The sequence below is a fragment of the Myotis daubentonii genome, chromosome 3 (assembly GCF_963259705.1).
Source record: "Myotis daubentonii chromosome 3, mMyoDau2.1, whole genome shotgun sequence".
Lineage (NCBI taxonomy): Eukaryota > Metazoa > Chordata > Mammalia > Chiroptera > Vespertilionidae > Myotis > Myotis daubentonii.
This window is the reverse complement of record NC_081842.1, coordinates 219,389,052-219,414,372: the sequence shown is the minus strand read 5'-3', so window position 1 is coordinate 219,414,372 and position 25,321 is coordinate 219,389,052. Positions and strand designations below refer to the sequence as shown.

Sequence of the window (25,321 nt, the reverse complement as noted above, 5' to 3'; positions counted from 1 at the left end):
GGCCAGGACTGGGAATCATAGCATTGAGCCTGAACTCTGGAAGGGGACAGAGGGAGCCCAAGCACAGAGGAGTAGGGAGGCAACGCCTCGCCACCCTACTGCACCCACAGAGCTGCTCCTCTCTCTGCTTTAGGCATGGGCTAGAAATGTGGACAATAAACTATAAATTCTCCAAAAATAGGAACTGACTTCCTCACCTTCATGTTCTTGAAACAAAACAAAACCAAACCCAAGAGGAGCTCAGGCGCTCTCCCAGGAAAGGCAGCTCCGCATGCGGCCTCGAGGACGGGCCTCGAGGAGACCTGAGGTCCTGGGGGCCGTGGGGAGGCTGCAGGAGGCTGGTGCGGAGCCTGGGGGATTGGACTGGGCCCTCGGAGGAGGGCCGAGAAGGCCCAGGACACACCTCCGTGGTGTTCCGCCCAAATGCAAAGCCCGACTCTAACCCGAGGAAGCCCAGAGGCCCGCGTGAGGGTGGTCTCCGCGATCACGGCCTGCACCTGCACGCTGTGCGGCTCAAGAGCGGCCGATCCGATTAAAGAACAAACGTGACCTCCAAGTGCAACACGTGGATCTGGACAGAAGGAACCACTGCAGAGGACACTGTGGGGACAGCACCAGCGTGTGGAAGAGAAAACAGCCCGGCCTCAGTGTTAAATGTGCTGATTTGATCACTGCACTGTGGTTACACGAAACAGGCCTGAGCTCTCAAAAAGCACAAACTGAGGTGTTCAGAGGTAAAGGGGGAAACGGATGTGAATTTTGCGATCTACCTCCTAATACTTTCACGTTTGTTTTAAAATAAAGTGGCCTTGGCATTATGATGGCAACTGGCAGTGATGAAGGGTGAGCGGGAACGAGGAGCACCCGCGTGGCCTCCGTGACTGCTGCGCCCCCCCATGCCCTCGTTCCTGCCCGCACGGCTGGAGCTGCCCCTTCAGGCAGGGAGCATGACCTCAACCAGAGGGGCTGGCTCTTTGGTGAGCAGTGGACTGTCCCCTGCGTGAGCCTCCACAGGCCTAGGGGGACAGGAGGCATTAGACTATGACAGCAATCTGAGTGGAGGTGGCCCATGGGCAGTGGCCCACCCACTCACTTCTCACAATGTGAGCCACATTCCCAGTCTCCTCATCTACTACTCTCTGGGGTCAAGCACTTCGTTTTATGGAAGTTGAACTAATCGGCCAGCAGAGTGTGCGGGGATCAGCCCATGGAGAGCGTGGAAATACCACAGGGGGTGGGGCAAGGGGCCCGAGTACACACAGACCTCCTCCGCACCACGGGGGAGCCTGCCCGACCACGGCCCTCGACCCCAGGAGCGGGGGCCAGGCCCGCACAGCATGGGTCTCCCTGAGGCGCTGCTCACTGGCGCCCTCTGTGCAGCACCCCTGGCCTCTACCCACAAGATGCCAGTAGCACCCCAAGTGGTGACCGCCCCGAATGTCTTCAGACACGGCCCAGTGTCCCTCTAAGAACGCAGTCACTGCCTCTGCAGCCCGTCCACAGTCAGGAATGGGCTGTGGGTTTTCCACCAAAGGGGCGCACTGTTCACACAGGCAGGCCGAGGAGCGGAGCCTGAGACGGGGAGGAAGTAGTGTCAGAGACAAAAACAAAGAGTGACACATGCCCAGCCATGTATCTTGTGCAACAACTTACGGCCAACTTAAGCAATATTCCAGGTAATGTCGCTGATGTCAGAGCCTTGCCCCAGCGGAAGCAGCCTGGCGAGTGCACGTGAGCGGTGCCACCCAGCCAGCTGCTGCGCCAGACGGGGACACTGGCCACCGGGAGCCCACGGCCCAGACACTGCCGCGGTGGACTCATCTGCACTGAAGCCTCTCTTACGGCTGAACCCCTCGGATTAGGTCCCGACCCCTTTCACGCATCACTATCCTGGCAACAAAGATCGTTTAAAAATGAACCCGAAGTTCTTCCTCCTTGTCCTCAAGCAGTTCATTCCGCTTCGTCTATGTGAGCACATAGCTGACGACAGAAACACTTTCAAGGAAAACAAGACACAGAGCATGTTTCCTGCGGAGCCGTGAGCAGTGAGAAAACCGCAGCGTCTGGGTCCCAGCCCTGTGACCTCGGGCCGGCTTGTCCGCTGGGGGGTGGGTGGGTCTAGAGCTCACAGCAGGGGTGGCCACGTTTTCTGCAGGGGCCCAGACAGCAAAGGCTTCAGGGTTGCAGCAACCACAAATTCTCCTGCTGACTCCGTGTCCCAAAGCAGCCACGATGACCCATGGAGGAGTGAGCTGTGCTCTGACCAAACATCTGTGGACAAAAACTCAAAACCACACACCTTTCCCACGTCCCAGAAAGGGATTCTTCTTTTGATTTGTTTTTCAATGATTTTTAAATGTAAAAACTACTCTTCGCTCGCGGGCTACAAAAGGATGGCGAGCTGCAGTCTGCCAACCCTGGCGGTCAGTCCAGTGCCTGGCACACGGCAGGTGGATCCACAGCCGGTCACCACCTCAACAGCCACAGGACTACAGAACCCCTCCTGTACACCTGGGCAGCTGCTACCAGGGCCAGCGGCTGACCCCCACACTGTCACCAGCTGTCTCCTCCTGCCCCCAATTCTGCCCCTAAACACTCGGTTCTGCAGTGGCTTCTGTGGGCATGAAGGGTATACTTAACCAGACACTCTGCACATCTAACTGCAGGAAATGAAGTCTTTGTGCTTTAAATCAAACGATGTAATCTTGGCAATCAATTCTGAAGACTCCATTATACTAGGTTTCCCCATCCATTTAGACTTGAGGTACAATCCCACCCTTACAACCTGTGCTCACCAAGAGGACACATCTCAGCGCCAGTTTCCTGGCTGCTCTCTGCATCCACAGGGCCTGTGTGTGGGGGCTGGAGTGGGGGCTGGAGCATCTCCTGCACGTGACCTAGGTCTTCACCACCAGCTCAAACCCTCTCGTCTTCAGTTCTGCCAGGTTGTCAAGAGTGTTACTGTGTAACGTAACTGAAAAGTCCTGTCATTTAAAAAGCCACGTTATAGTTGTTATGTCCACAATAATAGCCTCAGTGGCATCCATTTCTTTTCATCTTTTTTTCTTGGCATCCATTCTTATACAAAAAAACAGTGAAATGGCGCAAGTGAAAAAAAGATGGATATAAGATGCTATGAAACACCATCAATAGAAATCTTTTACCTCAAAGGCAAATTTAGTCAATTATACCTCAATAAAAAAAATAAAGGCAAATGAACTAAAACTATGAAATTTCTAGAACATGCTCATCTCAGTCATGCTAACTTTGAGAGAGCGTCATACTTTTTTTTTATTATTATTAGTTAAGGTATTACAAATGTGTCCTCATCCCCACCATTAACCCCCAACCTCCCCCCACCCCCCGCCCCGCACACTCATGCTCCCATCCCCCTGTTGTCCATGTCCATTGGTTTGGCTTATATAAATGTATACAAGTCCTTCTGTTGATCTCTTCCCCTTACCCCCGCCCTCCCCTACTTTCCTTCTGGGGATTGATAGCCTGATTGCTGTTTCTCAGTCTTTGGGTCTGTCCCTTTTCATCAGTCTATGTTGTTCTCTATAAGAGCGTGTCATACTTTTAAATATTATTTGTTTTTATATTTCTTACAAAATGAAAATGTTTTTCCTAATTATCATGATCTTGGCCAATTTCCCACCAGAAAGTATGGAGAAAATTATATCTTACTCCATGTTCCTTCCCCGACCCATCCCCAGGAGGATATCCGTGTCACAGTGAGCAGGGTATATATTTCTTCCAGACTTTCTTTGATACAGAGATGCATAATCCCCCCCCCCCCATTACTGCACTGTGGCCATCCCAAGACAACAAAGAGCCCCTTAAAACGGTACCAGCTGCACATATCCCAGGAGCACCTTCATGTAACCAAACCCACTGGTGACGAGCTGGATGGCCGTTCAGTCATTCCACGTTTACTGAGACGTACTACGTCCCAGGCACTGTTCAGAGAACATAAGAAAGACCAAGGTCTGTGCCTCACGGAGCTTAAATTCTAGTGGCTACTGACAAGTTTTTGCTTTTATAACAAAATTTCTAATGAAGACTGTTTTTGATACTTTGTTTTTATAACTAATTTTATAGTTAAGTATTCTTTTTTTTCCCCTTTGGATAAATTCTTAAAAATAAAGTTGCTGAAACAATTCATTTTAGAAATGCTTTTATACTAAGGACATTAACCCTTGATCACATACTATATAATTCTAATATTTCCTCCAAATTGCTTGCCTTTGACTTTAGTTCAAAGGTCCTCTACCAGGTGACTTGGCTATAGATCTGCTCTGAATCTAAAGCAGATAATCTTTATGGCCTAAAACTTCAGTGTCATGCTCAGTAACTCCACCCCCCCTCTTCAAAGGTTATAAACTATTTCCCACACACACACCTTCCTCAAAGGTTATATAATATTAGAGGCCAAGTGTACAAAAATTGTGCACTGGGGCGGGGGGGGGGGGCGCGCGCGGGCGGGCAGGGGAGGGGTCCCTCAGCCCAGATTGCGAGAGGGCGCAGGCCAGGCCAAGGAACCCCACCAGTGCAGGATCAGGGCTGGGGAGGGACCGCAGGAGGGCCCCAGGGCATGTCCAGCCCATCTTGCTCAGTTCCGATTGGCCAGACCCCAGCAGCAAGCTAACCTACAGGTTGGAGCATCTGCCCCCTGGTGGTCAGTGCACATCATAGCAAGCGGTTGAGCCGCCTTAGCATATCATTAGCATATTACACTTTGATTGGTTGAACGGCCGACTGGCTGACTGGACACTTAGCATATTAGGCTTTTATTTTATAGGATTTCCCCCAATATTTTGCTAATACGTCCATGTCCTAATTTCTCCATTTAAATCATTAGTCCACCCAGAGCCTGTACATGCTGTGGAATTCAGTTTTCACCTGTATTTTTCTCCAGCAGACTACCAGTTGATCCAACATCTTTTCCGTTACACACCATCCATTCCCAACTGATCTAAAATGCTAACTGCGAATTGCCACCCCACAAACGTATCATTACCTAGCACTCTGTCCCACCCAACCATCTTCACATCCAATAGAACATTCCCCTCACAGCTTTCCTGTACAGAACTGACTCCTCTGAAACGTCAATTCCTCCAAATTCAGCGAAGTCTTTAAACTATCCCAGCATCTGCCGCAGGGAAACTGCCTTCAAGCTCTGCTCAGGCCACTCACGTCCTCCTTCCCTCTTCAATACTCCAAGAAGGTCTCGTCACAGGTCTTACAACCAACTTAAATATGTTCTTCTCTTTACTAAAAAAATTAAAATTGTAGGCCTAACAGAGTGACATTGGTCTATTTGCCTAAGAACTAAATATATATATAATATATGTGTATATATATATATATTTCTAAAGCAGCGGTTGCCAACCTTTCGGACCTCACAGACCACCAGTAGTGGTCCATGGACCACCGTTGGCGACCGCTGTTCTAAAGTTCATGTCTATAGAGCAGCGATTTTCAACATTTTTCATCTCATGCCACATAAACTAGTTACTAAAATTCTGCGGCACACTGAAAAATATATACATTTTTGCTGATATGACAAAAATAGCTATAATTTTTTTAAAATGTGTTTTTATTGATTTTTTTTTTTGAGAGAGAGAGAGAGGAAGGGAGAGGGATAGAGTGATAGAAACGGTGATGAGAGAGAAACATCATAGATCGGCTGCACCCTGCACGCCCCCCACTAAGGATGGAGCTCGAAATCCAGGCATGTGCCCTGACCAGGAATTGAACCAGTGACCTCTTGGTTCATGGGTGGATGCTCAACCACGGAGCCACACTGGCCAGGCAAAATAGAGATAATTTTGATTCATTCATTTCAGATGGCTATTGTAGTGGCTGTTGTCCCCTTTTTATTTGACAATCTAAGGGAAAGGATGTCAGTGCCCTTGCTGAATAGAAACAGTCGGGCATCACGTGTTTTAAAAGCCCTGCGGGCCCTGCCAGTGTGGTTCCAGGGACTGGGCATCGTCCTGTGCGGCGAAAGGTTGCCGGTGGATTCCCAGTCAGGGTACGAGGCCGGTTGGGGGTAGGGGCTTGATCCCTGGTAGGGGGCATGCAGGAGGCAGATAATTGGTGTCTTGCTCTCACATTGATGTGTTCTTGTTTTTCTGTCTCTCTCTGCCCCTCCCTTCTCTCAAAAAAAAAAAAAAGCTTAAAAAAAGATAAAAATCCTCGTGGCACACTGTGGAAAACCGCTGCTATAAAGGAGTGAGTTATTTACAAAAAAGCAAACTTCTAAAGAACGTGGCTCTCGCCAGGAACCTCTGCTCCCTCATCTGCTCTGACCACGTGTCACCAAGACACAGGACTCACACCCAGGACTCCGTAAGGACACAGAACAGGTCGTCACCATAAAGCAGCCCTCAGGACAAGAGCTTCATCACAGACCAGGACAGCGCCCCCCCCCCCCGCCCCCGCCCCGCCCCTCCCCCAGGGTCTTTCTCTTCCTGGTGCCTCTTAGGTAGGGTCATGGGGGTCGTGGGCGGAGCGGCACAGGGGTATAGCGGGAGCCTTCCTGTTGCCCTCCCTCCTCCGCCATCTGCACCAGGAACATAAGCAGTGAGAGGAACCTGTTTGCCTAATCACAGGGATTCCTCATGTGGCCAGCTCCTCCTTTCCACCTTTGCCTACAGATGACCCCATTTCCCTCCAACTCTCTCCCCAAGAACGTCCCAACCTTAGAATAGGTCAACATGTATAAAACTTCCGTCACGCATGTTTAATTTATCAGGGATTACCTATGCTAACTGGCACCTACTTATAATGTTACTCTGTTGTAAGTCTTAAGATTCAAAAACAAAGACAGTCTTTTATGTTTGAAATCAAACCCCGCCCTTCCCAATCAAAGCCTCTTTCTAACCTCACCTTCCAACCCTTAAATGTCTGCGCTTAGCGGGCACTTAATGGGCCCTGTCATGCACAGGACAGCTGCTGAAACTACAAGAAGGGACTGTTTGCTGAAAGTTACCTGGTTCAACCATTTCCCAGATACAAACAAGTGCATGAGGAGGGGTCTGTCCTGTGTCCCCGTCACAGCTCTGGCTCCGCGGCTGAGAGCAGATGCTGCAGAGGGTCCACGTGGCCGCGAGGCCAGGGAACTAACGGCAAGGCCTGGCTGCACAGCAGGGCAGTGATGAGCAGGCCTGCGGGTAAGCGGCAGACGAGGCCCAGCTCTAAGGCTCCGCCTCCCGTTACCCGTGTCTCAGTGTGTGGTCCCGGGACCAGCAACAGCAGGGACACCTGGGGCTCCTTAGGAAAGCTGAACTGGGACGGCACCTAACAAGACCCCGGGGCTCAATCGAGTCAAGTTCTGAGACCACCCAAGTCACCGCGCTGTTCCCACCCACCCTCCAACTCCCGGCCCCTCCCTCCGGAGTAAAGTTTCTGGAAGCCACATCTACACAGCCGGCCTTCTCCCCGACTCCCAGGTTTCAGCTCCGACCTGGCCTCACACGCACCAGGCCACTGGCCCTGCAGCCTTCGCTCTGAGAGGAGCCTTGCATCCCTTCCCCTAAGCCTCCACGACACTCTGGGCGGCTGACACCCTACCCCCACCCTTACCTTCACTGGCCGGGTGTTGCCTCCACCAGGCGCAGCTCACAGCACCCATCACAAGGCCTTCAGTGCTGCCTGTGGCTTCCAGGGTGGACTCCAGGCCAATACACTCAGGACCAGCGTTTGGGCACCTGCCTGGCTGGTGTCCATTTTGACCTTCCAGTGTTCCAAGCACAGCTCTCGATTCCCACTGGACAGCCCACAGATCTGCCCACCCACCTGACCTCATTGTAGTGCCGACATGGCCTCCCCAGTCCCTTCCTGTCCCACATCCCCTAAGTCCTGTCCGTCAGCACCTGGGGGGCGGGGGGTCCATCTCCAGAGCCCGGATGGAAATGTCTGTCTCTGTCTATTCCCTCAGGCCCACCCTTAGCCAGGTCACCCCATTTCTCTTCAGTCTTCTCTAAATCTTGTCTCAATTTCCTCCCCAACAATCCATTCTCTAGATTCGGCAATCTAAACCATCTTTGAAAACTCACATCTTGTCAATTCCTGCTTAAAATCACTCCATGGCTTCCGAAGGAAGAAACCCAGTGTTCTGTATAGTGTGGTAACTATAAAATGCACACTGTCCACACCAGGGCAGGTCTGACGTCAAAGAAGGCACTGACCAGACAGAACCCTGCTCGAACGGCACGTCCCGGGCAAGCGGCAGGTGACCACGGCCTTCTCCCGGCACGAAGCGCAGCCACACCCTCTCCAGGCGGGGCCTTTGCGACCGCTGTTCTCCATCCGAAGTGCCAGGCTCCTTCCTCACCTGCCTTGCCCTTCTCGTCCTTCGGGTGCCACCTGCGGAGAAAGGCCTCCCCCAGTGTCACGGCGCGCACCGCACGTCTGAATCTGCTTCCTCACTAGCCGCTGTCCCCAGGACGGGGAGATCGGGAGCCAGCTCCCAGCACTCACTCCATCGGGCACAGGGCCTGCTCAGAGGACAGCGCTGGCAGGCACTTGTGAAATAAATGGATGCCTCGAAGGAGCTGGTTTCTGGAAGCGGCTCCACAGCAACCGGGTACGCACTAGGCCTCCTCGGGAGACGCTGCTGCGTGGCGCGCTGCGGCCGGTCGGCAGTGCAGGGAGGAGGGGCGGATGCTTTGCACCTCCTCCATCAGGAGCCAAGGTCTGCACTTCCTCACACGTCCCCCGGGCTGGGCCCTGTAACTGGCTTTGCCCCACAGACTCAGCAAGGAGGTTGTGTCAGTCCGAAGCACCGCGTCAGGAAGCCTCCAACTTTGGCTCCGCCCTCAAACTCAGCCCAGGAGGCCTGCGGGAGGCTCCCTGAGGGGAACAGAGGCCCCCCGGCTAAAGGCCATGCAGGGGGGGGCCCTCCAGGAAGGCAGCCAACACCACACAGACCAGAGAGGTCCCCCAGGCTGAGCCTGCCCAGCGGCCACGGTGAACACGTGGTTACCGTTTTCAGTCACTCAGCTTGGGGTTTGTTACGCAGCAATAGGTAATGACACGGGCCTGGGCGGCAGTTTTTAAACTGCAGAACGTGTTAGTTTCAGAGTTCCCCACCTGGGCACTGCCAGGCTCACACCTTGGGCTGGCCAAGCTGTCACCTGACCGCGTCCCTGGAGCACACCCCGAGTTGTGACAACTACAAATATCTCCAGACCAGCAGCCTAGGGGCCAGATGCACGAGCAGAACGCTGTGCGCCTCCGGGCGCGGGCACTTCCCCAGGGAGGAAGGAGCCGCTCCTCCCGGTCACTGCTGACCCGGGGTCTGCATGTCCTTTTCCTCCGCGCTGGTCCCCAGAGGACAGGCAGCGGAGCGGGCACTGGCAGCAGCCTGCACCTGGTCCTGCAAAAACTACCCACAGGACAGCACTCCTCTCCTCCCACAAATGCAACCGGACAGCTAGAAAGACCAGAAAGTGCCTGCCCGCCTCCCAGACACTCAAACCCTGGCCACTGAGTGGGCTCCAGACAACAGCAAGACGGAGCAGAAGTAGCCAAACCAAGATGCCTAAGTCCAGCAAGTTTAGAAACCATGCTCGTTAAAAAAGAAGAAAGTGCAGCCCTAGCCGGTTTGCTCAGTGGATAGAGCATCGGCCTGTGGACTGAAGGGTCCCAGGTTCAATTCCGGTCAAGGGCACATGCCCAGGTTGCAGGCTCGATCCCCAGTGTGGGGTGTGCAGGAGGCAGCCAATCAATGATTCTCTCATCATTGATGTTTCTCTCTCTCTCCCCCCCTTCCTCTCTGAAATCAATGGAAATATATTATATATATATATATATATATATATATATATATATATATATATATATATATTTTTTTTTTTTTTTAATATTGCTTTTCCCTACTAGGAACCAAGCCCGCAACCCAGGCATGTGCCCCGGACCAGAAGCGAACCAGTGACCTCTTGGTTCATGGGTCAGCTCTCAATCACTGAGCCACACTGGCCAGGCTCCCTTCTTTTTTTTAATCTTCTTCCAAAGACATGTATTTATTCATTTCAGAAAGAGAAGGAGGGGAAGAGAGAGGGGAAAAACATCGATCAGTCACCTCCTGCATGTGCCCCAACTGGGGTGACTGGGATCCTGCGTGACCAGGAATTGAACCCCAACCTTTTGGTGTACCTACCAGATGACGCTCCAATCAACTGAGCCACCCGGCCAGGGCCCTTTCTTTTAGAGTATACATGTATCATGTTTGATAAACACCCAAGATTTACACAATACAGTAGCGGTTCCTAACCTTGGTTATGCAGCGGCTGCTAAGTAGAAGTTCTGAGTAGATTTTAATTTCCTAAATTCTCATCCCTCTTGTATGGAGACTTCCCCTCAGACCTCCCAAATCTCTTCTGATGACAACCCAGATACTCAGGCTAGAACTGTGCTACCCAGTATAATAGTTATTAGCCACATGTGTTCTTAAAAAACTAATTGTAGGGGGGTGAGGGTTAATGGGGGGGATAAGGACACATCTGTAATACCTTAACTAATAAAGAATTAAAAATAGCCAGAACCGGTTTGGCTCAGTGGATAGAGCGTCAGCCTGCGGACTCAAGGGTCCCAGGTTCGATTCCGGTCAAGGGCATGTACCTTGGTTGCGGGCACATCCCCAGTGGGAGGTGTGCAGGAGGCAGCTGATCTATGTTTCTCTCTCATCGATGTTTCTAACTCTTTATCCCTCTCCCTTCCTCTCTGTAAAAAATCAATAAAATATATTTAATTAAAAAAAGAAATTAACATAGAAAAAAAATATTAATACAGAGTGAAAAGGTGTATTTGTTATATAATTGCACGCTGTTAAGTTTTTAGTCACTATACAAACAGAAGATGCGTCCCTAAAAGGGTGCTCTGCTGTTACAAAGAATTGTTCACCCGCTGACATGAGCCTCCAAGCCGCCACCCTGTTTGGTGAGAGTCAGCTCTGTCCGAGGCCATGGACCCAGCCCCTCAGAGCTGAAGGGTTAGGATTAAGTGCAGCTACTGGGCAGCTCAGTGCCCTCCCTGAGTGTCAGGTGGTACATGATGGCAGACCTGTGTGGTCACTTCCTGTCTTCTAAGAACATGTAAAGCAGGCATGATGGGCACTTACTGACTGACAAGCACATTTTAAATGCCTGCCATTCAGTGTTAGACACCACGATCCCAAGGATTCCCAGGAAACGTTCCCCCTCTCCCTTCTCATCTCTGGGTCTAGAGCAGCCACGCCCACAAGCCATCAGTGGAGTGAACAGCTCAACCAATCGCCCTCCTGTCCATTCTCGGGAGAACTGCCCAGAAGCTCATTCGGTTCCTCATCCTGTGGCACTTCTCCAACCCCCTCCCCACCCGTCCTGAGCTTCCTGATGGACACCCTCAGGTCTGACTCAGGTCAGAGAACCAACCCTGCCCACATGAGCAGCCCACCTGGTGTGCCCTCTGCTTCCCACCTGGGCTGGTCAGGGAGAGCCAGAGACGAGGCCTCACAACTGGGCAACTACAGCCTGAGGCAAATCCCATCAAGTCAGTAACCGTGGCCAGCAACACGTCAAGAGCAGAGGGGTGACCAGATAAAGCCTCTTGGAGGAGGTGACATTCAAGCTGAGGCCTAAAGGACTGAGGACTCAATGGTGTAAACAGCAGCAGGTGGACAGATGGACAGATGGACAGACAGGAGTCTGGAGGCAGAAAGGCTGGGGTGGAGACATAAACGTGAAGTCACCAAAACTACCTGTGAAGAACATTCACACAGACAAGAACTGACGGCGACGGACAGGACCACCTAAGGAGAGCCCAGGGCTCACGCCGAGCTGCCGGGCAGAGGCACAGACGACCCCTGCAGGGACACCAAGGACAAGCAACGCGCAGCAGGAGGACGAGGAACGCAGGGAAGCGTGCTTCAGGGAGGTGGATGGTCATCAGTTGAGTCCAATGCCAATGGGCAGACTGTGCTGAAAACAGAAAGAAAAGAGAAAACATCTCCAAGAGCTCTCTTCCCTGGAAATCAGAAGCCGAGGCCCTTCCAGCCGAGGAGGAGGGGAGATGGGCAGCCTCTCAGAGGGCTTTCCGACCCCACAATGACCCAGAGAGCCCAGCCCAACGCCTACAGTGGTGCTGAGACACTGGATCCTCACGAGGCAACTCCCTGTTCTAGGTTTACTCAGTGGCTCCTTCAACCTGCGACTGAGACCTCCTTTTCACAAGCTAGGGGTGAAGGGGGGAGCATGGGAGACAGTTAGGGTCACAAGAACAGGGCCAAGGATAAATGAAGCTCTGGGCACTGCAGTGGGTTGAATAGTGTCCCCTGAAAATTCTATCCACCTGGAACATGTAAATGTGACTTTCTTTGGAAAAAGGGTCTTTGCAGGTATAATTAGTTAACTGAGAAGGAGGTCATGCTGGGGTCAGGTGGGTCCCGATCCAGTGACGGGTGTCCCTTTAGAACGGAGAGGGGAAGGCCACGTGCTGAGAGGCAAAAGAGGGAGCGCCCACCAGCACCCTGACCTCGAGCTCCAGCCTCCGGGCCGGAGGACGAGGTCCTGCTGTCTTAGCCGCTCCGTTTCTGGTCATTCGTGACAGCAGCCACAGGACACAACAGGGCAACACTTCAGAGACAAGCAGAAGCAGCCCTGCGAACCTAACACAGCGACCACAAAGACCGGACCACAGGCCTGGGTGGCTGGGAAGCGCGAGGAGAGGAGGGAGCAGGGCTGTAGGGGACGCACAGCGGTACCAGAGCTAACCTCTCAGTTCTTGCGCACGCCAAGCCTGAGGTTAAGCATTTTATGGGCACCCTCTCTTGTAACCCTCACCACCACCCCGAGATAGAAAACTGGGCTAGAGGCAGTAAATCACGTGCTCAAGGCCTCAGAGCCGAGCGCTGGCAGAACAGGAAGTCCAGCATGTGGGCATGGCCGACGACAGGCAAAAGGCAGCACGCGCATGCACAGCAGTCACTGATGATGGCTGACATCCAGAAACAGACATAGCACGGAACAGAGAGGAAAACGAGACCTGGAACCCCTGTGGATACAGTGTGATCCCCAGCGTGGGGGGATGCTTTCTGCACGCACGTACTCAAACGCTACAAAAGACAGAAGGAAAACACAGAATCCTACGTGGCTACTTCCCCTTACTCTTATATTCCTAATTTGCTAAAACATTTTTATTATTAAAATGCAAAAGTCGAAGATAAAAACAGAGACAATATAGCAGTTTCATTGAAGAGGACATCTTTCTCGGACCACAGTGTGGCTCAGGGGGCACAGGAACAAGGGCCTCAAAGAGTGAGAGCAAGACAGATGGAGGGACTGAGGCAATGGAAGCAGATACCTGTCCAGGGAGTTCAATTTTGGGGGGCGGGGGGAAGTTACATAAGCCTGGGGCCTGAGTGCAGGCAGAAGAGGAGCCCCGAGGAAGAACTGCAGGTGGAATGGTTGGTAAGTGCTACGTATGTTCTCACGTTGAGACGACTCCTTTAACAAGAGAGGAAGGAGGCAGGTGCAGACAGAAGTCTAGATGGAAGGAGGGGAGGGCCAGCTGGTGCTGAAAGGCCCACTGTGTGATAATAAGAGCACAGGCCCTGAAGGCAAACAACTCAAGTTCAAACATGGGTTCCACGGATTCCTGACTGTGACCTGGCTAATTACCTAATCTTCCTGCCAGGTGGGCTCTGTGAAATGGGCCGGCGTGGCACCTGCCTCCGAGTTGAGTGTGGACCACACAGGAATCACACAACACCCTCACCATGGTGCCTGGCACAGCAAGCACCTCACAAACACGAGCTAACCGCACTGGGATCAACAGGCCCAAGTGCACGTTCATCTAATGCCACGGGAATGCCAGCTAGAGGGCCCCGTCTGAACGAACTAATTCCAACCGGCAAACCTTGAACTGCTCTCCCAACAACTGTGTACATCGAAAGCCTATGCCAAGGGGAGCGGCATCAACTCCCAGCACAGCCCTGCCCGCGGCCTCTCTCTGCCCAGGGAACGACTACCTGGCTCACCCTCTTCCCTCCTCCTGCCCTCTGCTCAAATGCTCCCACCCCCCCTTTAATTTATTTATTTTTAATATATTTTATTCATTTTTCACAGAGAGGAAGGGAGAGAGATAGAAAGTTAGAAACATCAATGAGAGAGAAACATCGATCAGCTGCCTCCTGCACATCTCCCACCAGGGATGTGCCCGCAACCCAGGCACATGCCCTTGACCGGAATCGAACCCGGGACCTTTCAGTCCGCAGGCCGACGCTCTATCCACTGAGCCAAACCAGTTTCAGCCCACCCCCCCCTTTTAAATGAAGCCCCAGCCATCTCCCCGGCCCACTGGGCCTTCCTCCTGAGCACCGCCCGTCCCCCCACCTGAGCTGACACTCCTCCCCCAGGGCAGCGGGGTCTCGTGGCCGTCACCAGCTGCGCCCTGGCACAGCCAGGCCTAGAAGAAGCGTTGCATTGAAGGTGCCCTGCCCCTTCATAGGATCCTTTCTCTGAGCAGCTGACAAAGCTCAAGCTGTCCCTGTGAGAGCAGACGGAACAGAGCCTCTTGCGAAGGCACATGCCCTGCCCTGCACCCCTTTCCTTCCCAGCTTCCCTGCACCCCACTGTGAATCGGCGGCCTCGGGGAACCTTGACCACCGCGCTCCTCAATCTACCTCGGACTCTCAGGCACACTTGCTACCCTGACCATTCTCTCCCCGACACCCCAGCAGCCTCTCTGCCTGTAGGCTCTGGCCCACGCTCTGGTGTCCGTCCACCCTCGGATCCCGTCTTCATGAGCTTCTCTTCCTCTGCTGCCGTCCCTCGGGCTGTGGCAAGGCCTCTTCTCAAGCTACACCAATAGGTCTCCAACCTGTAGAGACTCTCGGGTTCCTCTCCCAGGAAAGGGGCAGTCCTGCAACGCCACAGCTGCACAGGGGGAGGGGGAGCCACGCGCGCAGGGCGCAGCCGCCAGCTGCGGGACCCTCAGTCCCTGCAGGCACCCTGGGCCGAGGCCCTGACGTGGCCTGGCCGGGTCAGCCACCCCATGTTCTCCAATCAGTGCCGCTCAGATGGCTTGGTCTCGGGCCTTTACCTGAACTACTGAGGATCCTGGGCCTTTGTGCAGCGGTTCTCAACCTGTGGGTCACGACTCCTTTGGCGGTCGAACGACCCTTTCACAGGGGTCGCCTAAGACCATCCTGCCTATCAGATATTTACATGACGATTCATCACAGTAGCAACATGACAGTGATGAAGTAGCAACGAAAATAATTTTATGGTTGGGTCACAACATGAGGAACTGTATTTAAAGGGCCAGAAGGTTGAGAACCACTGGTTTATGGGCTTTTATCTGTGGATATCCACTCCATCAGAAATGGAAAGAGGCATTCTAAAATTGTCTGATAAGCCCGTTACATGTTACCATACAGAACACTTTTACAAAATAACGAGGAAAAGAACTGGGTGGGAAGCGCGGCGATACTACATGTTAGCACGCTCTGCCGGCCTCCGGAGGAGAGCAGGACCTCACTTCTGCTTCTGCGTGACCTGTCACTCGTGTTTTGATTGAAGTACACGAGGAAAATGCAGCCTCGTGTACGGACAGGGAGTCGGAAAAGGCAGGCGATTTCATCAGCCTTTCCAGGAAGAGTGGAGAGTTTCCTAAAGGCAGTCCTGCCCGGGAACCTGAACTATGTCACTTTTTCGTTCGGCTACATGGCCCTCTGCGATCCACCCCATTCTTGCGCTCTGAACGATCTTTTACCTATTTGTGAGTGAGTAGCATCACACACAGGCAACCTGGAAAATATCAGTTCACTTGGTTAAGCAGATCTTCCAAATGTAGACTCATTTCATTATGTAATATGAACAAGAAGCCTTTCGGTAGCCTTCCCACCTATCGCACAAGAAAGCTCTTACGCTCACAGCAGAATCATGCTTTCCAAAATTTGATTTTCCATTTGAAAGCTCCAATTTCAGCACTGCTAACAACACTGCTAGTCATTCTCCGTGAAGGAGCTGGATGGCTTTGTTCTTTTTCAAGAAAATACCTGCCAATACCCTGTGTAAACAGCCATCATTTTGTCCGCTGTCCCCTCAACTCTGAACCCAGGGCACGCGTGGCCCTGAGACTCAGTTGCATCAGTGCTTTGGGCGCACTTCCCATTCCGTCTCCCAGACAAGCAGGAGGACGGGACTCGCTGCCGTTGATTCCAAGAATTCTGATTACTTCATCAGGACACTGACCTAAACTGGGTTCTTTTACCACGAGTTCCGGGTGGTGAAGAAGACTACGACTAAGGTAACTGCTGTGCCTGGTCAGACCACAGCCTTTCACCCACCGCTGGGTTCCTCCCACTGAAGCAAACACCATCTTCCCGTGACCCTGAAAGGCGCTGGGACCTACTGAACCCCTGCGCCCCCAGGAGTGCACTGCTCACGTTTTGGTTGACTTCTTGCTCTAAGCGGTGGGTCCTCCCAAGACGTCAATCACCACCTGAACAGACAGCTCGGAAGGGCCCGCCTCCACCAAGCGGCTCCTGCAGAGACCACTCTCCCGCCTACACAGCCAGTGACCCCACGACTATTTGCTGTGCATCCTGCCTCGGGGCTGGCACCCCTGCAGTGAAGCCATGCCTGTCCCACGGAGCTCAGGAGCAGGGAGGTCAAGCTAAGGGCAGGAAGACGGCGAGGTAGATGGTGGAGGTTAATGAGTGAGAGCGCCCTGGGGAGGGCTGTCTGAAGGACTGGGGGGGGAGGGGGGGGCAAGGACTGATGCACCCTGGATGCATGGGGTGGGACCGCCTCCTCAAATCCTCACACGCAATATGCATAAATTTTCATCTCCCACCAAATGCAAAACAGCCACCCAGATGCCCAGGACAGAAACCTGGGGTCACTGCTCCTTCCTCACCTTCCGTTCAGCCACCGGCTGTACCACCCGGCCCAGACCCCTTCCTCCACACCGGCATGGGCATGGGCCAAGCCCAAGCTCCACATGATGGTCCTGATCAGGTCAATCTCCTCCTTCAAACCCTCGTCAGGCCTCCCAGAGCGAGCCCGCAGGAGCAAGTGCCAAGTCTGCCCAAGGCTCTGACCTGTCCACGCCACTCAGCTCCACCCTGCAGAGCCCGCCCCTGGACGCGCCTCCACGCGACCGACAGTGCTGAGGGCCTCTCACCCACTCCACGCTGCTTGGGTGCTGGGGAGCAGGGGTGACGGGAACCAATGGCTGCTGCATGAAAACACTGGGACGTCCCCTCGGCCTGAGGCACTCCCTCCCCCGCCCGCTCCACCTCCTGCCAGCCAGGCTCCAGCTGAGCCTCCATCAGCCTCTGCTCTTCCAGGAAGAGGAAGTCGGTGCTCAGCCTGATCAGGTGAGCTGCCCGTGACCCCCGGCCTTGCCCTTCCTCCTGCCCGTCAGGCTCCCCGTTAAACAAACGCAGTGAGGCCCCGGGCGGCGCCCCTTCTATGACCATTTAGAGCCTCAGCACCGAGCAGGGAAAGTGCTGAAGAAGCCTATTTTTTAAAGCGTTACTGTTGGAAGTTTTGCATATGTCCCCTTTTTTCCCCTCTTTTCCCCCTTCCGGCCCACCCCGCTGAACAAGCATTTCTTAAACAAACTTCCAGTCACAGCATTTGAGGATCCATGAACAATATTTCGTGATCTTGTCACTAGTTGTCAAATGAAGAAATGCCAAGAAAATTACAGTAGCCAAGATTTGGAAGCAGCCCAAGTGCATTAGCTGAGTGGGTAAAAAAGCTGTGGTACATTGACACAGTGGAATACTGCTCGGCCATAAACAGAAGGAAATCTTACCCTTTGCGACAGGGTGGATGGACCTGGGAGTATCATGCTAAGCAAGCCAGACAGAGAAAGACAAGCACCATGTCGTTTCATGTATATGTGGAATCTAATGAACAAAAGAAACTAACAAAACAGAAGCAGACTCCTAGAGACAGAACAGACTGACAGCTGTCAGGGGAGGTTTGGGGGCTGGTGACAAAGGTGAAGGGATTAAGCAAAAAACAGCTCCCAAAGGCAAACATCAGTACAGTGACGACCAGAGGAAAAGCGGGAGAGGAGGAAGAGGGGCAAGGGGGACTAAACGGTGATGGAAGAAGGCTTGACTTAGGGCAGCAAAAAGAAAGATGCATAAGAAAGTTTTGTGAAATCAAAAACAGCATAATACAGGGGGAGGTGAAATCACTAAAAAATAAATAATTTTACTAATTTTCAAAATGAATTAGAGGATCAAAATTATCATAAGAAGATAAAGAAAGCCTTTCAAGCCCTAGTTGGTTTGGCTCAGTGGATAGAGCATCCCTCTGCGGACTTAACGGTCCCTGGTTCTATTTCCTGTCAGGGCACATGCCTGGGTTGTGGGCTCGATCCCCGGTAGGGGGAGTGCAGGAGGCAGCCAGTCCATGATTCTCTCTCACCACTGATGTTTCTATCTCTCTCCCTCTCCCTTCCTCTCTGAAATCAATAAAAATATGTTTAAAAAAACACACACAAAATGCAGTGTGGCTGTGCAAGAAAGAAAAAGAAAAGAAGGAAGGAAGGAAGGAAGGAAGGAAGGAAGGAAGGAAGGAAGGAAGGAAGGAAGGAAGGAAGGAAGGAAGATGGATGCGAACAAAGACCAGGGAGAAAGGGAGGTCCCTAAGTGACCATATACATCCACCCTGAAGTAACTGACACTCCCCTGGAACCGTTAGGAAGAAAGAACACACAAGTCTGTAGGAAGCTGCCTTCGCATGACACCAGCTACCCAGCTACCATATCACAGTGAAAGCAGGACCACCGCTTGCACAGGGCACCGTGGACCGGGCACTGGTCTGAGTGCTCGCACGCATCCACCCAGGAAGGAGGTGCTAGTCTGCCTGACGTACAGATGAGGGGACAAAGATGTCTTTTAAAACACACCTGGACAATAATCGTGCACCTATGGATGAGGACGGGGGGGGGGGGGGGGGGGACACCGGGTGGAGGGGAGCTATGGGGAGAAAAAAGAGGAACAACTGTAATAATCTGAACAATAAAGATTTAATTTAAAAATAATAATAATAATAAAAATAAAAATAAAAAAAATAAAACACACCCAAACCAGCGAGTTACAGAATTGGGTTCTAACTCAGGCACTCTCAGGCCTGGCAGAGACGAGGGGATCTCTCCCGCCCTAGAATTCAGAAATTATTTTTAAGTTCCTCCAACAATGTTTTAGAAACCTAATGGAGAGGCTTTAACACTCTCTTGTCTAATTAGAAAGTGTCCAGAATTTTCAAGCTGTAGTTTATTAACTACAGTGTCTATAACCCTCACTGGGAATACATGTTATAATTGCCTCAGGACTGACACAGGAGACACACAGATACACATAAACACACAATTACCTGAAGTAAACAAGACTATGCTCAACCAGTGCCCTCAGTATTTCAGTCCTGACAGGTTACAGAAAATATACCTAGTATATTCCCCCTGATAAAGGCATCATGAGGCTTGGAGCAGCTAATTATGAAACCATAACAACCTTTTATCAAAGGCAATATAGGTTTAACTAGATAACATCTCTCTTTTTGTTAATCCTCACCTGAGGATATGCTTTATTTTTTTACTGATTTTAGAGATCTAGGAAGGGAGAGAGAGAAACATCGATGTAAGAGAAACACAGGTCAGTTGCCTCCCCTGACTAGGAATCAAACCCGCAACCTTTTTTGGCACAGGAACAATGCTCCAACCAACTGAACCACCCAGCCAGGGCTGGATAACATCTTAAGAATTACATTAGCCCGGCCGGCATCTCAGTGGTTGAGTGTCAACCTATGAACCAGAGGTCACTGTTCGATTCCTGGGCAGGGCATATGCCTAGGGCAGTGATGGCGAACCTTTTGAGCTCGGCGTGTCAGCATTTTTTTTTAAATATATTTTATTGATTTTTTAGAGAGAGGAAGGGAGAGAGATAGAGAGTTAGAAACATCGATGAGAGAGAAACATCGATCAGCTGCCTCCTGCACATCTCCCACTGGGGATGTGCCCGCAACCCAGGTACATGCCCTTGACCGGAATCGAACCCGGGACCCTTCCGTCCACAAACCGATGCTCCATCCATTGAGCCAAACCGGTTTCAGCGGCGTGTCAGCATTTTGAAAAACCCTAACTTCACTCTGGTGCCGTGTCACATGTAGAAATTTTTTGATATTTGCAACCATAGTAAAACAAAGATTTATATGTTTGATATTTATTTTATATATTTAAATGCCATTTAACAAAGAAAAATCAACCAAAAAAATGAGTTCGCGTGTCAGAGTGTCATAGGTTCGCCATCACTGGCCTAGGTTGTGGGCTCAATCCCCCAGTATGGGGCGTGCCAGAGGCAACCAATCAATGAGTCTTTCTCATCATTGATGTTTCTACCTCCCACTCCCTTCCTCTCTGAAATAAATTTTTAAAAAATACTAAAAAGTAAAAGAGAATTACCTTAGCCCTAGCTGGGTAGTTCAGTTGTTTGGAGCATCATCCCAATACACCAAACTTTCCGTTTCAACGCCCAGGTCAGGGCACATTCAGGAATCAACCAACGAATGCATAAATGGGCGGAACAACAAATCGAGGTTTCTCATTCTCTCTCAAATAAATAAATTAAATAATAAGAATTACTTTAGATAATCTTGACTTGGTCTTTTCTATATTTTATTGATATTTTACAGAGAGGAAGGGAGAGGGATAGAGAGAAACATCGATGAAAGAGAAACATCGATCAGCTGCCTCCTGCACACTCCCCACTGGGGATGTGCCCACAGCCAAGGTCCATGCCCTTGACCAGAATCGAACCTGGGACCCTTCAGTTCGCAGGTCCACGCTCTATCCACTGAGCCAAACCAGTTAGGGCTTGACTTGGTCTTTTAAACCATTAAGTTTTTAGAAACAGCTTTTCCCCAGAACTGTAATTTAATAAGTCAAATAAGCAAATAGTCACTTAAGTCTTGAAGACGCACAGAGGAACAGGCTCTATAGGATGGGCAGCCTCTGGAAGGCAGCAGCCGCTTCCACTGGCTCGGATGATGCTGACGGCAGGCTCTGCCAGAGAACAGGCCAAACGTTCTAAAAAGCTCTCAGCGCCCCGTTAATCCACTAACTCAAACGGCTACAACCGCCGGGTTCTTAAATGAGCGTCTGGACCAAACTCACAGCTTTAAGAAGTGGTACCTGGGACGGTGAACACAGAACACAATATGCAGGTGCTGCATTACAGAATTAACTGTACACCTGAACCCTACAAGCAGTAACCAATGACACCCCAATAAAACCAATAAAAAAGAAAAAAAAGTGGTACTCCGTTCCTTTTGCAAACAGTCGATGAGATGTCCCAGTACTCAATATATACACTTCTCCACAAAGATTTGGACAGTTTCCTTCTTTCAATGCTGCTACACATTCAGTTTTGTAAATTACTTCTCTGATCTCGGTTTGAATTTAAGTTTTTTATCCCCTCATTTTATGGTCACAAAACCAAACATTTAGTTGAACTGTCTACTTCTTAATTTCTCTAACCACTCTGATCTCGAAAGCAAACCTGAACTTGGAATTTACACCACGGCTGAAAAATTCTAAAACCTTGTGCTCAATGCCTCCCAGACTTACACTAAATGGGGGTTTCAGAATAATCGGGCATGCCATATGGGCAAGCCCAGATAATAAAACTGAGACTGTCTATTACCAATCCACTAATGCTAAAAGCCAGAGTGTACACAGCAAGAATTTAATCCAATTCAGAGACCCACATGAGCCAAATCCTTTGGCCAGAGAAAAAAACAATCCAATTAATAAACTACAGTACATGCCAGGGCTGCGCACTGAAGTAAAATCAATGTTATTCACTGAAGGATTAGCTGCAAAGCCAACTGACGGTGGACAAGTCTACAGACATCCTGAAGACCCTTCCCAAAGATATTTGAGGAAACATAACTTTCCCAATCAAACCAGGGAATGAAAGACAATCAAAGTGACCAGGCATGAAAAAGATTTTTTTAAATATTCTTTTACTGATTTCAGAGAGAAAGGGAGCGGGAGATAGAAACATCCATGATGAGAGAGAATCACTGACCCGCTGCCTCCTGCCCGCCCCCCTCTGGGGACCGAGCCCCCATGTGCCTGACCTGGAACCAAACCGTGACCTTCTGGTTCATAGGTCAACGTTCAACTCCTGAGCCACAGCCCGAGGACATTTTTTCCACTGATTTTTAAAGAAAGTGGAAAGGAGAGGAAGAGAGAGAGAGAGAGAGAGAGAGAGAGAGAGAGAGAGAGAGAGAGAGAGAGCGCTCCATGTGAGAGGCACGTAGACTGGCTGCCTCCACAGGCGGACCACAGGCCCAGGCCTCTGCCCAGGAACGAACCCGGGTCCGGGGCCCGCGGCAGGGCGATGGGCACCCACAACGGGGGTGCAGGCTGCGGGCGCCGGGCACAGCCTCGAAGGAAACGGGCGGCCAAGGGCCCGGGACAGCAGCGGCGCTGAAGGCGCAGCCCCGGAAGGACGGGGCCGACTCCGCCGGGAGATCGGCAGAAGCTGCCACCAGTTCGGGGCGAGGCTCACACCGACCGCCACGTCGGGCGCCGCTCGGCCCAGCCGCCAGCCCAGGCTCAGGGGGAGCAAAAAAGGAACTGCCCGCCGCTCCGGGCACAGGCACTGCTGGGAGGATCCCCCTGGAATCCAGACAACCCTTCCTTCCGGGTAAAGCACCCTGCACCCCGCACCCCCCCCCAAAGGCGAAGCTCAAATGAGAACCAGAGAGGCCGCCGGAATCGGAGGGGGGTCCCGCTCCGGACCTCCTCCAGGATCCGGGACCCCGCCAGCGACCCACCTACTGGGTGAGTAACCGACACGTCCGCTCGGAGGAGCCCCTGGGGTCGCCTCTGGGTGAGGCTCCGGGACAGGCGGTCGGCGCCGGGCACACACGGAACCCACGTTCCCACACGGGCGCCGCCCTCCCGAGGGGGACCCGACCCCGACGACAGCGCTGCCGGGAGGAACCGGGGCGAGGCCGCCGCTCCCGTGCGCTCGCCGCGCCGCGAGGGGCGTGGGAGGCTCCTCCGTGGGACCAGCCACCGGCCCGCGAGGAAACCCCGCGGCTGCGTCCCGGGCCGGGGCTTGGCCTCCGCGGGGGGGCCGGCTAGCACCCCCTCCCCCACCCGCGGCCAACGGGACGCCCGCCGGGCGCCGCGGGCACCAGCCCCCGTGGGCTCCCCCGCTCCGCTCCGCTCCCCTCCCCGGCGCCCCGACCCCGTACCGCGGGCCCCACGCCGTCGGGGCGGAGGGTCCGGGAGCGCGCGGCGCTGACAAAGACGGCGGCGGCCGCGCCATCTTGTCGCGGGGCCTGGACGCCCGGCCATTCATCAGGGCGCGGGGGCCGCGGGGACCCCGGCCCGGCCCTGCCCCCGCGTCCACCGCCCCGCCCGCAGGCCCCGCACCGCGCGCGGCAGCAAACAGCGAGGACGGGCTCGCCGTGGGGCTGCCTCCCGCCTCCGGTCCAAACGGGGCCGACCGGCAGTCGCGCTGGTGCGGACGCTCCCAGCACAGCCCTCCGGCCCCGGCCTCAGTCCCCCCGAGGCCCGGCGGCCGCGCTCCCTCCTTTCATCGCCCCCCGGCCCCCGCCGTCACCAAACCCCAACTCCTTAGTCCGGAAAGAGGCCCCGTGCCCGGCGCCCACACCCACCGCGGACCCGCCGCCTTTGTTCTCGCGGCCCGGCTGCCGGCCGCGCGGGAGGGGCCCGGCCCGGGCCTCAGACCCGGGACCGCGCCCAGAACCCCGACGGGACCCCGCACCCCACCCAGGACCCTGACTGCGGGCCCAGGCCTGGGAGCCAGGACCCGGGACCCCAGCACTCGGACCCAGGTCCCCGGACCAGAACCCCGACCCGGACCCCTGACCCCGGCCCCGGAGGCGAACCCCGGACCTGGGACCCCGGACCACGGACCTCCGCCCCGCCCGCGGCCGCCGCCCGGAGGGTCCCCCGCCGCCGCCCCACGGACCGCACCCGGGCGGGGCAGGAAGACGCGGCCCGCGGGGGGGGGGGGCCTGCGGGCGGCGGCCGGGGGCCGCGGGGAGGGCCCGGGGTCAGCCGCCGGGCAGGGGCAGCCAGGCCGGGGCCGCGGGGCCAGGCGGAGCGGGGGCCGCCGCGCTCACCTCGGCGCTCGTCCCGCCGGCCGCGCCCGCACCCCGCGCCTCAGCCTCGGCCGCCGCTCCGGGGGGGATCGCGCTCCGGCCTCCGCGGGCGCTGCAGTGCGCGGCGAGGCTCGGTCCGGTCCCGCGGCGGCTGCTCCTCTCCGCGCCCGCGCCCGCGCCCGCCGCCGCCTCCGTCCGCCCTCAGACGCCTCCAGCCATCGATGGGCGCGGCGGCCCCTGTCCGCAGCCTCGGGAAACCCCACGGCCGCGTCACCGCGCACGCCGTGCGCGCGCACGACCCGGCCGCTCCCTGGCGCGCGCACGCACGCGAGCTTCCTCCTGCCGGGCCCGCGCGCGAGGCAATTAAAGGGGCCGCGCCCGCCCCGGCACCCCGAACCCCCGTTCCGCACCGGCGCCCGCGGCCCTCGCCCCGCGCGCCCAACCCGGCCGCCCTCAGCCCAGGGGTCCCACGAGCTGGCCGAGGTCGGCCTCCAGGGCCCCGCGTCCCCGCCGCCTCCCGTCCTCCCGGCTGATGTCTGGCTCCCTGTTCCAGCGATGCCCCGCCACCTGCCTCTGCACCGCGAGGCCTGCAGCCCGACCCCAGGTGCCACCCCACGCCCCGCTGGGCTCAGGCACTGAGAGCGCACCAGCGCCCAGGGGTGCCCTCGCCCCCAGCGGTGCCCTCGCCGCTCTTGCCTGCGTGTCTGGGTGGCCCTGCAATCCAGCCCGGACCACCCCACCCATTGGGGGCTGCTCCCCAGGTCACGGCCCCCCACTGGGCCTTCCCTTCTGCGCCCACCCATCCCCCATCCTTGCCGCCCGCCCTGCCTCGGGTCCTGGCACAGGGCGCCCCAGGCTCATCCCAGGCTTTCCCTGCTCCAACCCTAAACTCAGCCATGTTCCCCAGAAATCCTGATTCCTGCCAGTGCTTAGGGGCCGGGGTCAGGGCTCCGGGGGTGCTTGGTGCTCCTGGGGTGTCATTGCCTGTGGTCCCTGCCAGGGGACAGGACTAGGGAGCACATGTATGTACATGCACACGACCCCCCAGGTAGTCAACTTCCCATGGCTTCGGACACCCCACCCCCTCCCCCACAGGGACTCTGGCCCCCAGGGAGCCACCAGGGACCCCCCTGCAGAGAGGTTCACCTTCATCAGCGGAGCAAGAA

The 25,321-nt window shown here is 54.3% G+C and overlaps 1 protein-coding gene across 3 annotated transcripts in view; it reads right to left on the bottom strand.

Moving 5' to 3' along the window:
- The window catches only part of GNB1 (G protein subunit beta 1), a 64,606-nt gene extending 40,198 nt beyond the window's left edge, over positions 1–24,408 (bottom strand). For all 3 annotated transcript variants that reach the window (XM_059691550.1, XM_059691551.1, XM_059691552.1), the window contains exon 1: positions 24,177–24,408. The gene's annotated coding sequence lies outside the window, so the exon portion shown is untranslated. The remainder of the gene's footprint in view (positions 1–24,176) is intronic.
- Positions 24,409–25,321: the final 913 nt, after the last annotated feature.